General features: G+C 37.6%; 1 protein-coding gene across 11 annotated transcripts in view; it reads right to left on the bottom strand.

The window, feature by feature from the left end:
• The window catches only part of LOC110679519 (disco-interacting protein 2), a 207,217-nt gene extending 202,496 nt beyond the window's left edge, over positions 1-4,721 (bottom strand). For 9 of the 11 annotated variants that reach the window (XM_021854343.1, XM_021854345.1, XM_021854346.1 and 6 more), the window contains exon 1: positions 4,245-4,721. The gene's annotated coding sequence lies outside the window, so the exon portion shown is untranslated. The remainder of the gene's footprint in view (positions 1-4,244) is intronic. The other 2 variants (XM_021854353.1, XM_021854354.1) reach the window with 1 other exon arrangement.
• Between the last annotated feature and the right edge of the window lie 9,430 nt (positions 4,722-14,151).

The raw sequence follows: 14,151 nt of genomic DNA, 5'->3' as shown, positions 1-14,151 counted from the left end.
CATCGTTGAGAGTATAGATTGTGAGGCAAATATTCTAAATGGTTTGCATTTATTTCGAAAACGTTCATTTTTTTTCAAATTACAGGGCTAGTAGCGACTGAGTGTTTTGAAAATAAGAATTTTAGAGACCTTTTCCCTGAAAAAAAAACAACTCGGAACCAAAAAGACACCAAACATGAATAAGAAAAAAACAAACAAAACGAAACCTAACAGGAATCAGGAAATAACAGTTTAATTCTTCATGAAATCAAAACCTTATTTTCGTATCGTTGGGAGTATAGATTGTGAGGCAAAATGCCCCCTACATAATGGTTGCCCAAAAACCAAACATGGAATTAGACTTGTGTCGCCAAAACCAAACATGAATAAAACGGAATTATATAGTACCTATGGCATGGATTAGAATTTATGAAACAATTGGATTTTGCTGCACACAAACCGTTTGAAATTCTCTCGACGAAATTCACTTCGTTTTCTTCAGTGGGCGCATATTACCCCGTCTTCCCTTATCATTGTTGGACCAATTGGCTGGTCGGCTGTCGTATCGTGGCGCTCTATGGTCTCGCTGGGAACATTATTACCTTACCTCCTGCAAGTTGGAAAGTGTGCAAGAAGGAGAATCGGAGGCCTCCCAGAGAGTGCGCAATTTCGGCGCCCGTCAGCTGACGAAGTAAAAGTGTCATAAATTGTGGCTGACGAATATGATGAACGGTGGAACTTTTGACCTTAGCCCGGTTGTTTTGGAAAGGGTTTTCTGTTTTCAAATAGAAAGACAGACTGTTTGGTTTAGGCATTGATGTTTCTCTGTAGGAGTGTGAAGGAGAAGAACTTAATTTTCTCTTGGAAAATGAGTTTTAGAATGGGGACCAAATTTAGTAGCATAAAACGAGATAAATTGGTAAGCTGCTTCGTTGTCTTCGCATTACATTCCGATTGAGACAGAGTCTGCTTCTCAGTTTTGTATTCTTAGAAGCACTTTCACAGTAATTAACTAAGAGCTTTATTTACCAAATTATTTATATTTAGTTCTCTCAATGTCATTCGAAGTAATTATACATTCGGGATTATGGAATTCAAGATAATTGTGTTGAATCACTGGAAAGGATGTTTTCCATGACAACTATGGAGATTTAGAGGCTTTTTTTACAAAGAGGAAATCTGCAACCAGGCCATCGGTCTCATATCTTTACTTCGCCGATGACCATACGGACGTGGCCGGCGCCGTTATTGACTATTTCAATTTTGAGCTTTCGATTTGTCCACATTGAGAATAGTAAGCTAATCCCAAGCCCCATTCACGCTCTTGCTCAACTTTGAGAAATGTCAATGCACGAACTTTTTTTCAATTATCCAAGAGAACCAAGCCTTTACTAAAGATGATCTACTGCCATGGCCTAGAAGACAATCTCTTTCACGGTTCAACTCGATCGCATATAACATCTTTCATTCCTAAGACTGCTTTTAAATCAATTAAGACACGAAAAATGTCCACGGGCCTCTCACGGCATCTAAAATATTATGATCCAGCAACACACTAAAAATATCAATCACGCTCCGAGCGATTGTCTGTCATAAAAAAGTTTAACATTTTACGGTTACCTACATAAATCAGCCGAACCTTTCTAGTTTTCTGCCGTTCATAAACCAAAATTGAACCCGAAGGCAACTAATCCTACCCGGCCCCGAAACGTGTCCACAACAAACTGTGACCATTTCGTTTGAAAGCTCTCCAAAGTTATTGATCCCCGCTTGGTTAGGCTCTATAAACGAAGCCGGGTTTTGCGGAGAACCGGTTCCAAACAAATTTTTGCGACAGCCATTACTTTACTAAGGCTGAATCACTGACCGGGTCCCGGTTCTTCGACACACGATCCAGCTATCGAACCCCGACCGAATCCCAACCGAAAAACGATAACGATCTTCGACGATCATTAGCTATTCCCGCCGTGCAGTTCACGCCGATTGGTGGGTCGTCGATGGGTGCATTCATTCGGATGGATAGAAGATAAGCGAAACATTTGAAAGGGTCCAATCATTGGAGAAAAGCGCTCAAAGATTCTGTGCGAGTTCCGTTGAACATTCCTGAAAGTATTTTCAGGAATTCCTCCGGTGCAAAGTAGCAAAACTTCTTTAAAACTGTCTTCAGCTATTCCTTAAAAAAGTGAATATGTACTGATACAACGAAATTGGGATTGTTTCATTTTGTAGTGAAACAAAAAAGTAGACTGGAGTACCTTGTACCTTTTAATTCCGCCCTAATTGGTTATTTTTGTCAGATACGCGTATTTCGACTACCACTTGCAGTCTTTTTCAGTGTCAATTACTCGTATCCACTCAGTGGATCTACTCAGAGGGTTCGAATACATTAAAATGAGTTACATTTTGCAGTGCAAGTCCTTTTCAAATGTTACGCTAGAAAAGTAGTTCTGAATGGTATGAAAAATTGTCTACACGAGCGCTCATTGGAAATTGTAGAAGACTGTGTGCACACAAATAAAAATTAATCGCATTAATACATCTTCCTCGGCTCGTATGTCCCTTCTTACGTCTCTGCTGCTTGGGGAACCCGAATGGAAGATCGAAACACTGCCAAAGGAGAGTGTAGGCAGGCACAAAAGCGAATTCGCGAAATGCAACTTTCATGTTTTTATGTAGGGGTAGGAGCTTTGCCTACGAAGAACCTGCTGACGAGACGACACGATGATCCGCACAGAATTCGAAAGGAGAGAAACAAAAAAAAATCGCAACCAAATATCAATCTCCTACCTTTAGTTGTTTGCGCCGAAAAAGGGGTGCCCCTTTGAGCGCAGAAGTGCACCGACGTGACGCTATACCGGGTGCTGGGTGCGATTTGCGAATCACGACCCAAGGAAAGGAACTCCTCGGCGCGTCTCGTCGGGTCGTCCCTGCGCGCTTACGGTTTTAATGGGGGCGCTGACGTTGGTGAATAGTGGAAAATAGTGCTCGAATGAGATGGACATAAATTTGAATGTGTAACTGCGTAACAAAGAAAGACAGTTTTGCGTGTCTCAAGGATCAAATTACAGTATTGGACAATACATTTGGCTCGGTAGCTTAGTTGGTAAAGCGCTCGTCTAGCATACAAGAGTCCTGGGTTCAAATCCCAGCCGAGCACGTGGATTTTTTTTCATAATTTCACCCATAATTTGTCCATCTTTACCACGCGTAATGAGTTAATTAATTTAAAGTATACGTTGGAAATTTTTTGACTGATCCCTGACAAGATTTTTTGGCGAAATCCTCATTCTATGTGAAGATGCTTTTTTGGGCCAACGAAAGAGCTTCTGTTCAAGAATAAAAGTCATGCGCAACGTATCGTTCCAAAATTATCCTTAGGACAGAATCCAAATGGCTATCTATATATGCCTTTTTGAAAAATTTGATCAATTTTCTATAAAAACTCGTGACTATCAGAATTTTCTATAAATTTTAAGATATGCAGCCTCGGTAATTCCGCTCATGTTTCGTCCTGAAACAATGCTTTTATATGAAAAGCAATCCGGATTTTCTTTGATAAATAATATTCGCATTCAATTTGGTTCGAACTATGTTGAACATAATTGAACTGAGTGTAATATGTAGAACTTAACAAATAACGGTTACATTTGATCAAATCACGGGTTACATTTGATCAAATCACATTGTTGAACTCATTGCGATAAGGTATGAAACACTAAACAGTTTTTTCTAATTGTTATTTGAACAATTATTAGAAAAGATTTTTGCCCACATCATTTCGCATAGTGCTCCAACGTTTTATCCGCATGCACAGAGAAGAAGACAACTCCAGCAACGACTGCCACGAAGCCGTCGATATGTATTGCGAAAAACTTTAATTGCCTTTCTTTGCGACTGCTAACTTAAGTCGCATCGAAGTTCGGAACGACGACGATTTGTTTCTGCGCAAGAGATGATGAATAGTAGAGCACTTGAGATGAATCTCGAAACAAGCCATAAAAAAAACCACGGTTAATATATGGGTCGAAAATCATACTTGAGAGCGGAGATTATGAAATGCACTTCTTCATATCTACAACTGCGGTAAGTGCTGTGCGAAGGCGGCCAACGACGGTGACAATGGTACTCCATAAAGTTGTAGGCGAGGCTGCCGACCGTAATCCAATATTTGCGAGCTAAAGTATCCCAAATTCGTCTGTAGGGTGTGTGCGCTGCTTCTCACCGATGGACCGTGTCTTGGCCAGAACTGAACGTTGATCACTTACTTCACGATACACTTCGATTGACCACTTTTTGTTGGGTTATTGATGATTCTTTTTCTTCTTGAGGCTGCTTGGCTTTATTATGCAAGGAGGCCTTAAATTTCCATATCCATTCAACAGATGACACTTTTTCACACAATTGATTTTTTATGCAATCACGTAAGGCAGTTTGCACAGCTTTGGATCACTCAAGACCATAATGCAACTTTTTGCTTTGAAATATGACTCCTTAGAATTATGTTTCTTCTTTCTCTTCACACTCAATCCAGGTATCCTTCAAATGTATTCACTCAGGTAGAAACGCACCTTTTCACGATCAAATAAAGATAAATTCACAATCACTGTAAACACGACTGTTACATTTCCATACTTCCGAAAACAATCGGAATTATACTGCCTACAAACAACAAACTTCTGTCCATAAACAGCGAAACTTACGTTCCGACCGAACCGATCGCGACGAGTAACCACGGTAAACTAAGGTGCAATAAGCATGATCGAGTAACGGCCTCACGGTTCCATACACTTCTAGTAAACAATATCTCTCTCTTCGTGTCGATCAAACGCACGAGAGCAAGAGAGCGAAACGCATACAATTGCTCTCTTGAATCGCTCAGAGTAAGCGAGTATAAGAACAAGAAAGAGTGCTCAAAACAAATGCATAACACAGTTCGACAAAATACAAATTTTGATCATTCGTAGCACCCTTGAATTATTTTTGTATTTTTAATCACAAAAAAATTCAATTATTTCTCGCGTAACTTTTATATTAGGATTTATCCTACATTGAGAGGCTCTCTTTAATCAATAACTGAGCCACTTTAGCCTCTTCTGCTGCGTTTTTCGTATGAAACGCTAGACAAGGACATTGTTCTTCGATATACAGTGAAAAACTTCCTAAAATCATTGGTATTGCACTGTGAGAAGAGTGCGAGAGAACAGAGATTCTCTCATTCACATGGGTCATTTTGAAAAGTTACGCGAGCAATCCTCAACCCGCTACAAACAAACGCACAAAGCTCGATGAAGAGAAACGACGCGATCTCCCTTTTTGGGCCTGGATGTTTAATAGAGCGGGAGAACCATCTGACGGGCGGCGCTCCACGCGATCTTCGGCAATAAATCTCGAAAACTTATTCATACAGACTCAAGTCAAAAAAGTATACAAACTTACTTTATCGATCCTACGTGTTAAGCAGGCGGAAATCTATACGTACCGCTCTGTACCAACTCAACTTTTCACTTTTAGAACGTTTGATTTCCGGATTTACAAAACGACGAAAGTAACATTTTCAACTTTCGCTACCTAACCACTACTTTCGCCGCCCCGCTGTATGGAGAGACAAAGTGACTTAACCACTAATCAAAACAAAACACTACTTGAGCCGATTTTACACTGGTAGAAAAACGTCGAAAGTAACTGAATGAAACGGCTTATCATTTTCTTATAATTATTTTTGTGGGAAATAATAGAAACTACCTAATTTTTGAACGTGAGCTGAGTGTATGCAAAATTTGAGCGAAGTACACGGCAAAAAAATGTTAAAAAGGTGATTCATTTTAAAACAGTTTTAGAAGATAGATTTTGATTTTTCCTAATTAATTTTCTCAAAACCGTATAAAAGTTTCTTACGTCGATTTGAAAAAGTAATCGAGAAATGTGTCGTTGATGGACCGGCCTTATGCTGCTGTGGAGAATCGATCCCCGTCCCGTCCGTAGCTACAGGTACGAGATCTCTGTTCGTTGAGTTGGGTGATTGGTAAGCTGGGGCGGGGGAGGCTCGGTTAAGGCTTCGCGTCGCGGTCGATGGGTTGGTATTTTAGGCGCTTCGTGATGCAGCATCCAGTTTATGCTTCGGAAACTGGTTTTCCTGAAGACGCTGTTTGCAACGTTTCGTGGCTTGGGTTTGGATGTGTGGCTGGCTGCATAGTTCGCCAGAGGCAAGGATAAATGAAAACTTATGTGTTGCTGGCTTGAACGGGTGCGCTGGCTTGTGGTTTAAATCGTCAGACATAGGAGAGGATCGTCTAACTAGGCGACTGTAGCGATGGGTGATGGAGCGAATTAAAAATAATGCGGTTATAAGTGGAGTAAGAGAAGACTAAAACGATGGTAATTGGGGTAAGATGAAACGGAAGAAATGGGGATTCTTCAGAAGCTGGATCACCGGATGGACACATTCGAGGATAAAGTTATTAGCGCAAGTGATTGCTGACTTAATTACATGAAGCCATATGAATTGTAGAGCGTAATTTATGCTCTCGAAGTGGATTCGTGCCTAAGTAAATCTCCTTGTATGACTAAAATGGGACAGTATATACTTCCTAAAAGAACCTTAGATTCTTCTTACCAAAGGGTATTTCATGGGCGCCAACTAGATAGAACACATACCTGTAAAGAAAGATATGAGAGAAGAAACGATTAATTTAGGACAAAATTCAGATTAACAAACGCATTGAATGATTACTTTCACGCTATGCTTCCATCGGAAGTTGATTCACAATTTAGCTCTCTTCAGAGTAATTCCACTATCATTATTTGAAATATTTTCTCAGATCAACCGAACTATAAAACAACCACAGAAAGTTTGTAATTTCACGGCTAACCAAAAAAATAGGCAAACATAAAATTTCACTCAATGAAAGATGAATTGTCTGAACGAACATGAATGAACTTTTCAATCTAATTTGCAGCTCCTCAATGCTGTGTTCTCCAAAATCTGCACTGTTTTCAAAATTTTCAAATATTTTTAAAGATATTTTTGCAATTCCGTTGCAAATCCATCAACTTTTCATTGAGAAGTTGACCAACATAACGGCCTACTTTTCTTACCAAAAGGAACAGTGCTGAAAAGTTCTACTTTTCAGCACTCTTTTCGGTGCTGAAAAGTAGCACTTTTCAGTACTGTTTTGGTATGCGTCAACAGAATAACCCAGTGTCCCAGTCTCTTCATGTCGTGGCGTGTGAGTCGAGACGAGTCGTTCTCACCTCGGGAGATGTGATGCGACTAATGTTAATAAAATGGAAGCGAGTCGATACCTTACCGACTCGTCTTGCCTTACATGCCGCACAGAAACAGCACAATTGCATCTGATTCTTGAGTTTATTCTACGTCTGGCCTGAGGTGAGAATTGTCGGTGTCCTATAGCGAGGTGACAATTCTCGACTCGACTTTCCATTTGGTTTACACGGCGAGTCACTTCACTAGAGTCTACATCCGTTGTGCGATCAGGCTCCGACACAAGGTGGCGATTCTGATGTGGATCGGATCGTCCAGCATTTGTAGTCAGCTGTCTGTGCTTTCATACCTGTTCATTCCTCTAATAGGGAATATAGATCTGCATGAGACCGAAGGGAGCGAGAAAATTTATGACTTTCATGGGTACTACTGTGTCACAGCCTACGTGATTGAAAAATTCTGAATTGAAACTACGCATGGCTGTATGCCCATGTGGGTTCTCTTGAAATGTTTGTTGTGCTTTTAGAGTTCATCCAGTTGAAACGGTATTTTTCGAAATAGCAAAAAATGTTGTATGTAACTCGTTGCAAAACTCGATTTTTTCAGCACTCGTTGTATTTATCCAACTCGGCGAGCCTCGTTGGATAAATGTACAACTCGTGCTGAAAAAATCATCATTTTGCAACTTGTTGCATAAATAACTATTTCAAGGTTAAAAATTTATCAAAAACTAGTGGTCCCGGCCAGTGCTGGGAATGGTAATAGTAGTAGGCTTGAGTTTTTGCGAAAATCACGTGGCTCTCCTAATACAGTAGTTCAAAATTGTGAATCTCATCAAGTAGCCTATGTTGGGTACATGAATTTTCTAAATCAGGAGTATCATTGAAGGCTGCAAATGCGGGAAATGCAACAAGAAATAGAACATTTTTCTACAGTAGTTTAGGGTTGCCCTTAGAAACGGGTGTTTTACTATTTTCAAGGCATTTTGCCTACAGCAGCGTGAGTTTCCCTGGCTCCGGTGACTGTGATTCGTTACGCTTGCCTACTGTAGTGTGAATCTCAGAACTTTTCCCAACTCTGGTCCCGGCAAACTTTGTCTTGCCATCTAGTAGGCTGCTGAAAAACGGTTTGGATCGTTCCATACAAAATAGCAGTTCCGTTCACACTCATTTTTTCAACTTTCCCAGTGAATGTCCAGGTATTTTTATATACAAAAACACGTCGGAAACCTTGATAAATAAAACAGAGAGAGAATCATTCAAATCGTAAGCCATTTCGTGACATACAAACACCATTCCATTTTTTATATAGGAGATAGAAGATTGATTTTGTAGTCAGTTTAAAAAAACAATAATCTGAAAACGAACTAATCTTATCGCTACTCAAAACTTCAATTCTCCCATAAATCGTCTAGAAATTCCTTTACAGATTTTTTAATAGAACTATTTCTCCAGTATTTGCTTAAGAAAACTAACGGAAATACCTCCAGTGGTTTTAACATGGATTACTCTAAAAAATTTTCATTCCTCCAGATTTGTCCTTTCATTTTTCCGGTCATTTATAGAGAGATTCTTCCAAGAAATTAACCACAGTTTTTCAGGGATCTTTCCACGAAATTTATCAGTAACTCCTAGATAAACTCGACCAGGGAATCCTTGGTAAGTTGCTCCAGCAATATCTCTTGGAATTTATTACTCTTCCAAATTTACCTTGATTGATTTCTTAAGTATAATTTCATAGATTCTTTAGAATTTAATTTTATTCAATACTCCAGTTAATACTACATCAATTGTGTTCCGTTAATTCCTCCTTTCTTCTTCTTTTTCGTCTTTCTTTCTGGCTTCATGTTCCAACTTGGACAAAGCCTGCTGCTCAGTTTTGTTTTCTCATGGGCACATATCGACTTGCGCCCTTAAACACATTCTTTAAGGTGACACGGGAGACCGTGTTATTTTCCCTATCTTTCGTCTCACTCTAACAATTATCATCAAAACTTTGTGGAAGCAAATCTCGAGTTTTAGTGAACCGATGGAGCAGAATTTTTTTTGGGTTGTGCACTGCATATATAGAATCATAGTGTTACATTTTTCACGTCGATATATGGAGTGGTTCTTGGGATTTGCTTCTTCAAATGGATAGGGTGATTATGATGACGTCCCGTGCGGCCTTAAGCCACAAATCAAGCATACAAAATTGACCCATAACGCGGGTATATCACCTTTTCGTGGTGCGTTATGGGGTAAAGATCTACCAGTGAACCCTATTCCTGACTGCTTCAAACGAAAAGAACAGGATATTATAGTAATCAAAGGAACATTTCTTAGTCCTTGTTACATTTTTAAACTTTGTTGAAAGTGACAAGTCTCGGTTTTTCCAGTTGCCGAGAATGATCTTGAGACAAGGAAAAAAAAATGAGTTGAATACAACAATTTGTTTCCTAATGTTTTATTTATTTAGTTCTCTAGTTTGAAGAAGTAAGGACTAGGATTCTGATGCATGGACAATATCGGTGTAATTTCTTGGCATTATCAAGGGATACGATTTTGATTGATAAAGGAGCGCGCATGTGTACCCACCACATTCTTCAAAGAGTACAAATAGCGGAACTTTTCAATTAGAATTTTCCTGCGATAACTTAATAACAACTGTAAGAAAACCGAATACTTTATCACTTCTCAATAGTGATAAGGTAACACGACATGCACTAAACAAAGGACACGGGATATACTACAATAGATCGAATATTGTTCGCAGTGGTTTATGTTCCGAACAGAAAAATAAAGCCACAAATCACAGTATGGCCAATGAAAAAATCGAAAACCATTATTTCATGTTTTACGGTTATTGACATTACTACATGATTTAATGTATTTATGTAAAGCATTTCTAAAAATTTAACTGCTTGCAGGCTCAATTCAATGTTTTTGAGATTGTTTTAAACGTTTGCGACTACTTTTGGATCCACTCCTTAGTTGTAACATCCCCTTAAGTATTATGATATTTGTGAATAGGCTCAAGAGCGGTTCCACAGAAAATGACGACTTTTTTCCCAAATTTCATTTTTATATTTTTTGATTTGGATGAAATTTTGCACATGCTTTCTTTATGCCCAAAAATGCCTTTTTGCATCATCGGCTCGCCATTTTGACTCTAGCCTTACTTTTGAGAAGGGCCTAAGAAAAAAAATCCTTAATAATTTTCAAAAAATTATAACTTAGAAACGGTTTGTCCGATCAGTTTGGTGCCTTCCGCAAAGTTTTAGGTTATTATTGGGACTATCTGGAAAAAAAATATACACTGTAAAACAAAACTTTGTAATTTTTTATATATCGAAAATAAAGCTTAAAAATCAATTTTCTCAAAAATCGTATTTTTGATTTTTTTTTATTTTTTTTTATATGTTTATAATACAAAAGTAAACCGACATTCGAATTCAAATGGAACCGCTCATAAGATAGATAGGTTTGTCCTTGAAAGACAGAAAAGCTTCAAATACAAAAAGATCCCAACCGTGTAGTTTACGCAACAAGTTGCAGAATGATGATTTTTACAGCAAGAGTCGTGCAATTATCCAACGAGGCTTGCCGAGTTGGAAAATTATGACGAGTGCTGTAAAAATCGAGTGCTGCAACGAGTTGCGTACAACATTTTTTTGAAATTTAATAGAAGACCACTTGAGGATATCAGTAATCATTTCGTGATCCATTCACAATTAGGGGGAGATCCCCCAGTGCCGGACAGCACCCAATACCGGACAAAGTCGAAACATTGAGAAATCATGGTCCAATCAAGATGGTGTATTAGTAGAAAAGAAAGCTATTATGTAGACTAATGTTTGCGTAGAATAACACATCCTTGAAATATGCATGCCTTTTCAAAAAAGTAGAAAAGTTTAAAAATCTTTAAAAAATTGACGTATTCTCTTAATTTTGAGCCTTTTTAGTAATTATTTTGAATATGAAAAAATACTTTGGATCCCGCAAGCATGATCGAACATAATCCTAATTTGATAGTATGAATGTATTTTGTACCATAATTGAACTAAATATTGGCAAATTACAATTTTCGTTAAGCACCTCCTGTCCCTCAGTTTCGGACAGCTTGATTTGTTATATGATATCTTTGTAATTATTGCGTCAGTGTCTCAAAATACTTTCATTTTTCATGGGTTCCGTCGATCATGGTATCAAACATGCAATAAAATTAAGAAGAATGAACATTCAGAACAACATCGTAAAATGTGCTATTTTCCATCATATATGGAAGAGGTTTTTGATAGGCATCTTGCAAACTAAGAAAGACTCAAATTATTCTTGTAAATGTTGCAAATGCATAATATTGGTAATTATAAACTATTCCCATAGTGTACACATTCAATGATGTTCAAATTGGCAGAATTCGAGGCATTTCCAGATCGTGTCCGGTATTGGGTGCCGCCTTTCAAGATCGATCAATTTGGTACTAAAATACATCATCAAAATGCATTGTCAAAATTCATATTTATATTTTTAAATTTATTTTTGTACACTATAAAAATGATAATATTTATCATAAATGGGTAACACGAGCCCATAAAATCAATAGTTTTCGAATTATGAATTTAGTGGCTTAAGTGTCCGGTACTGGGGGATCTCCCCCTATTTTGCAATTTTTGAAAATGGTTGCGTAATGATTAATTACGCAACTAAAACAGGTGCGTAATGGAAAAGCGCTGCGTAATATTCATAACGTAACTGATTTCAGTTGCGTAATGATTATTACCACACTGCATAATACAGTGCAGGAAATTAGGCCATATCATTACAGATTGGCGTGATGAAAAACAGCCTATTACGATGAGAAATTGCAAAAATACCGTTTTTGCAATTTCTCATCGTAATAGGCTGATTTTCATCACGCCCGTCTGCAATGAAACGGCCTAATTTCCTGCACTGAAGTATGCAGTGCGGGAATAGTCATTACGCAACTGAAACCAGTGCTGTAATGATTCATTACGCAACGCTTTCTCATTACGCAACTGTTTTGAGTTGCGTAATGAATCATTACACAACCATTTTTCAGAAATTATAAAATGATGGTGAATGCATTCCGATATTATTTATGATACCCTCAAGTGGTCTTCTACGAAATTGCAAAAAATGTTGTACGTAACCCGTTGCAGAACTCGAGTTTTACAGCACTCGTCGTAATTATCCTACACAAAAAGAAAAATCCATGTAAATTTCAGCGTAGATTCGTGCATATAAAGGGAATGCCAGATTTATCGCAAATTTACATGACACATCATGTAAAATTACATCAACATCATGTAAATTTATGCGAATTGTCGCGTAATGGGTTAGAGTCCATGCATGATTACACGATGTATAGTGGAAACTTACATGATGTTATTGTAATTTTACACGACGTGACGTGTAAATTTGCGACATTTCTAGCATTCCCTCCATGTGCATGATTTTACGCTGAAATTGACATGGATTTTTCTTTCTGTGTACTCGGCAAGCCTCGTAGGATAAATTTACGACTCGTGCTGTAAACATCATCATTCTGCAACTTGTTCCGTAAACTACTATTACGCAACTGACTTTGCACAGCGCCAAACATTGTGTGTTTTGGCTGAAGAAGTAAATATTATGTTGCAATATTTTCTTCGTTTGAATTTTCAATAGTTGGTTACGATCCTTATTAGTTCTTTTATGAAATTAATATTGAATAAGAAACAATCACTATTTTTACAAGATTTTGAAAAATTGCGGAATGTTTGGCTCTATTGCCGTACACGGCAATTGAGAGAAAAGCGAATGGAATGTTTATTACAGATAAAGGAACATGAGTATTTCCTGCAGTTTAGTTATATTCATCATGGAGCATATCATTGCCTCCCATCCTGACTAATTAAATGAATCTGTCAAAAATATAAGAAGTCACCCAACGCGTAAGTACAAAAAAATATCACTTCCCAAAAAAAATTAGCGAAATAATCAGAAAAACAATAGTTTCATTTCGTAAAATTTCGTGAGGATTCGAATTTCGTATCGGTTTTTCAGAATATTTCAATTATTCGTTTCGTTTCGCTACAATCAGTGTTAAAAGTTCCGCATATCGTTTTGTTTCGCCTAGGAAAATACTCATATCGCATACCCAGGACCGGATTTACAAATGTGGGGATCACGGGGCCAGAAATTTGGTGGGGATGATGTTGTAATTACCACAAATCAGTTTCAAAATGCTTTGGAACCGAAATTTATGTTACTTGGGCTCACAAATAAAACAAGACTTTAACATATTATTAACTAGTGAAATTTCAAAGATTGGAAAGCACTGGTGTTTGATTTTAGGAAAAGAGGTTGTGCATAATATTTAAAATTGTGAAAGGTTTTACACTACTAAGCAGAATTAAGTACGAATTGATTGTTTTCCCAAACAAAATTGTCCAGATTGGTGCCTTGGACAACACAGCTTTTGGTGTTTTGATTGACCTGCATTTTTCATCCCAACATGAAAGTAACTTCAGATTTGCTAAGCTGGAAATTTAGCCTGAAAACAGACTTTCGAGTATCGTAATCGCAAATCTATAATTCGCACAAAAATGATAATAATTTGGATTAGAAATAATTCATAAATGGAAACACGTAGAGCGATATGCCCTTCTGCAAAATTGTGATATTCGATAAGACACATAAGTTAGTTTACAATATTTTTCAGTAAAACTGATTGTTCTTATAATATTTACAAAATAATTGTATACCATTTATCGCAAAATGGAATATTTATAATCATTCAAAACTTTGTTTAATGAAAAGCGTGATATCTCAGTTGAGTAAAATTCATGTTATATCTGAGCTGTGATGAAAATTTCTAATCAATCGAAATCCAGACCTCCAAACATGACTATTCTGTATGAAAAATGATCAATGCGTACTATATTCTGTATGTATTGTGTATTCAAA

This window comes from Aedes aegypti, chromosome 3 (assembly GCF_002204515.2).
Source record: "Aedes aegypti strain LVP_AGWG chromosome 3, AaegL5.0 Primary Assembly, whole genome shotgun sequence".
In the NCBI taxonomy this organism is placed as follows: domain Eukaryota; kingdom Metazoa; phylum Arthropoda; class Insecta; order Diptera; family Culicidae; genus Aedes; species Aedes aegypti.
This window is presented reverse-complemented; position numbering and strand designations above follow the sequence as displayed.